Here is a 4911-nt window from a genome sequence, read left to right as displayed (position 1 = left end):
AGCAAACAAGTTAAACGAAAACATGCTCGTTTAACCACCCGCTATAGATTTAAACGCGAAAGATAGTTACAAACCAAGCATTGCATCATCCGTTAAGCCGAAAAAGACTTACCAAACACTTATTTGAAATATTTTAAGTGATCCGTGAAAATATTTTTGATTTTTACAAACATGTAGTATGTTTTTATAATTTTATACAAAACTAGCCGAAAAACACTCGTTTTCGCGCTGTTTAACGCACCCGATAAGTTTTTCGCGCCAAAAACCGAACCCGGACTAAATTTGGACCAGGATTTTTGTATTGGGCTTGAGAAATCAGAAACTTGGGCCAAAATAGGCTCAAAGGGGGCCCATGATGGTCCGATCGCAGCCGCCACCCCCCCCTTGTTTATTCTTTCACATTTAAACTAGGTTCAAGCCATTTTAACATCATTTATTGGAAAACTCTGGACACCCCTTCTGTTTCAGCCAGAAAACTTCCAAAACCCTAAGGTAAGAGCTTAAATAAGTAGCTTTTTTACTTGTTTGAACTTGTTTAATACCATAAAAACATGTCTTGGTTACTAAAAATCATTCCTAACCGTGTAAAAATCTTAAAAATGGCCCATAAACATGTTTTGATCATACACATGGTAAGGAACCTGTTTTGATAGTTTTTTTGGCCATAAACACGGATTAAAGGGTTGAAACGACGTTTTTACGGTTCAAAAGTTCGTTTTTGTACACTAGCCGAAACCCTAACTTAAGAGCTGTTATGTTGATGAAATATTGCTTGGTTTGTGATATAGGACTTGTACCTAGCCTTCTTAGAAGCACAAGAACCTGAAAACTTGATTAAAAGGTCGGAAACGAGCCAATCCCGCTAAGGTAATGCCGAAACACTTGCGTACGGGCTATTTAGGTTAAGGTTGTGATGTCCATATTATTAGGACTTGAAATTTTTCAGGGATATCAGGGACCATTTCAATGAGTCCCTTTTCATATTTTGTAATTTATCGACCATCCGAGAATATTTTGCGAATTTATTACCGAATTGGGACGTTTATTTGGGAAAAATAGCTAAAATGCTTCAAAAATTATGAAATTTTTCTGGAAACTCAGATTTAATATATTTTGATCACATATGAATTTTGGAATCATTTGGAAAAGTTTAAAGATGTTTTGTTTATTTGCGTTCGTGTGAATTTTTAGAGCCGAATTTGGGCCGAAAAGAATATCGCACGAGCTTTTTACATTCTGGGATTGATACAGGTTGTTTTGGGGCATGAATTGAGTATCAGGAATTTTGGTGAAATTTTGGAAATTGTTTGGGGTAAACGGACGATTTTCAAGCGAAATATAGCTGATAAAATGAATTTTTATAAATTAATAAATCAGTAAATAAATTCCAGAAATATTTTTATAAAAATCTACATATTTTAGTTGACAAGTGGTTAAATTTTCATAATTTAATGATTAACGGTTAATTAATTATGCTAATCTGAATATTAAACAAATTCAGTTTTTATAACAACCGGCAAGTTCGCGACTAGTGAACCTGCGGGAAAATCAAAACACCAAGAGTGATCAAAAATCATATTTTTGGACTAATTAAGTAAAAACGAACTTTTCTATGAAAAACCTGGACAATTCGGATGGATTGTGCGTGTTCTTCTTAAATCAAACTGAATAAACGGAAACGGGCCACGTGGCTAATCCGGGACCCCAATATGTGATCTTTCTTTATAACTTAATCATTTTGTTAACCAATACAATTACCCAAGCTTATTTTCCCATAACTATTTTATGAACGCGTAAACGAGCAACTTGGCCCAGCTGGGAAAACGGGAGTCTGAGCCAAGTTCGATTTTAAGTATTAGACATTGATCAACATCACAACCTAAGCCTATTGCCACTTTCTGGGCGTTCCAGCTACACCCAGATTAGTTATACAGCCCAGTTTAGTATTGAGATTATAATAATATTAAAATATTAATATTATTATAATATTGATTATAGGAACTACTGATAGCGGAGCCGAACAAAACACGAGCTGATACAGTACTGATTATCGACTAAACTGTGAGTTTTATGACCCCACTTTTAAACTGTTTTACGAACTTTTGGGGTGAAAAGCATGTTTGCTTATATCTATATACATACCTAAAACATGTGATGATGTGAATTATCTAAGTGCTAACACATGAAAGTCCCCACTAACACAGTGATTAACTTCGAGCCGGTGGCTTGTGAATAGTACTATTGGTTTGAAAAACCCAGGCGGGGCCAGCACGGTTGCTGAGACATTATCCCGTTTGCACATATCCATATTTTTACGAACCCGCTATGTAGTGTTAGACATAGCTACCGGGGCATGTTGTGGGCGGAAGGGGGCCACAGTAGTTGATTGAGCGTGGGAAATGGATGCACGCAGCACAGACAGTCAAGGCTTCACTGTAGCTTAGCATAATTACATCATAAACATACAAACAAACGCACTTGTGAACGTACATACATACATACATACTTATTTCATGATTACAAGGGTTGACTTGCGAATACTCATTACTGTTTTCTTGAAACTCGTGAAACTCACCAACTCCAGTAGTTGACCCGTTTTAAACTGCTTCTCAGGGTTACCGAAGTTGGAAAATCCGTGATTGTGTGCTACCTGTTACTAAATGTGATCGATGTAGTGTGAATAGAGGCAAGGCTACCAGTATGGCTAGAGTAGCTTATGAGTATATCTTGGTGTAACACCTAGTTTGTAATAAAAGATAGACCAATGTAATATAATGTAAATTAGTTGTAATGTTTCTTTATAAACAATGTTGTTGATACCAGAGGTGTCTGTTACATTTCCGTTTTACGCTTCCGCATTGTGCTAGTCGGGGTGTGACAGAAGTTGGCATTAGAGCCATTGGTTATAAAGGATTAGGTTATCCCTTAGGGTACCTAAAATATAACCGTAGGCTCGATTAACTCTGGGAAAATAATTAAATAATAAATTAATTTTATATACTGATGGATGTCGGGATGAACTTGTAGGGCAAGTGAGTTATTGTGGTCCGGAACATAATAACAGACTTGCTTGTACGAAGGAATTCGGGGAGAAGTCGCGGAACGTGTGGTTAGGTAAAAGTGGCAACATATGTGTATAAAAGGTAATGGGAAAGTATATATATATGTAACACTCATACGTGTTTATGTGGAAAAAGGTGTATGAATACGTGTATGTACGATACTGTTGATGACGATACATCCTACTATGAATATTATATTCATTTATATTCAGTATTGATTTAAATAATAATAATAATTAAAATCTTAATAAAGCTAATATTATATTCTGATATAATTAATATTAAAAATTGGTTTAATTAATTAATCTCCTCGACAATAGTTAGCCATAGTAATAGATATTATTCTTATAACTAACCTTTGTGCAGAGTCATGTCAAGGAACAACGACTACGTACCGGAAGAAGAACCGGTAATATCTGTAGAGGAGGATCCCGAGGAAGAATCAGAGGAGGATCCAGAAGAGGAAGATCCAGAAGAGGAGGACCCAGAAGAGGAGCTGGAGGAGGAAGAGGAAGAGGTGGAAGAAGAAGTTATTTGTAGAGAGCTGCCCAGGAATGTGCCTGATCTATCTGGTTACAGATGCGATAGTTATCCACCCAGGTCACCACGCAGGGATCAAGACGAAATTAATAGTCAGTATCGTTCACCTGCTAGAGTAGCCAGATTACCCACTCCACCTATACACCTGTCGCCGACGACTTCAGCTACTGCGCGAGTCCGGCATACTGCTCGTATTCGGGTAACCCCGATTGACCCTACCTCAATCCCATTCAGATCTACCCATGACCGGGGAGGACCTTCATGCCCTAGGGTAGATACTTCATCTTCTCGTTCATTGAGTATACCTTCCCCTCGCCCTGACCTCCCAAACGCAGGAAACAACTCTTGGATGGCTGTCCTGACTGACCGTGTGATAGACCACCCGATAGCCATAGCTAACATTAACCGGGAGAGGAGGGACGTGACTCAGTGCCTATCGACATTACAGCAGACAGTACTGAACTTGCAGCAGTCAGATGCCTACCACCACTGGTGTTTGGATAGGGTGACAGTTCGGCTGTGGAACTGTTACTGGGTGATTACGGTGCTGTTATTTTTATGTTTGTGGCTAGCCTATCGTTTGTACGGATAAATGCATAATATTACAGATATGTGTACATGATCTTTTGATACTCCATGTATGTATATAGTAGTATGTTATGTTAACGTGGAACACAATTTTGTACATTATTACAAGCACTGACCCTTATAGGGTTAAGTCTAACAGTCACTTAGTGACAGATTTTGATATATACATACAAGCACTGGCCTTTATCAGGCTAGGTCCGGTAGCTTACCGACTGAAACTTCCTATGGATTTGAGTTCTATTCACGATTTCTTTCATGTTTCGAACCTGAAAAAGTGTCTTACTAACGAAACCGAAATCGTGCCATTAAAAGACTTAATACTAAACGAAAAACTGAATTTCGTTGAAGAACCGGTGGAAATATAAGAGGGAAAATGAAACAATTAAGACACAACAAAATCTCTCTAGTAAAAGTTCGGTGCAATTCACAAAGGGGACCCGAATTCACGTGGGAGCGGAAATCTGAATTCAAAAATAAATACCCGCACCTGTTTCCAAACATATAGTATGTTTTTATAATTTTATACAAAACTAGCCGAAAAACACTCGTTTTCGGGCTGTTTAACGCACCCGATAAGTTTTTCGCGCCAAAAACCGAACCCGAACAAAATTTGGACCGGGATTTTTGTATTTGGGCTTGAGAAATTAGAAACTTGGGCGAAAATGGGCCCAAAGGGGGCCCATGATGGTCCGATCGCAGCCGCCATCCCCCCTTGTTTATT

This window comes from Bidens hawaiensis, unplaced genomic scaffold (genome assembly GCF_021521415.1).
Source record: "Bidens hawaiensis isolate Kalapana, Puna unplaced genomic scaffold, B.hawaiensis_p1.1 tig00057845_1, whole genome shotgun sequence".
Classification (NCBI taxonomy): Eukaryota; Viridiplantae; Streptophyta; class Magnoliopsida; order Asterales; family Asteraceae; genus Bidens; species Bidens hawaiensis.
This window is presented reverse-complemented; position numbering follows the sequence as displayed.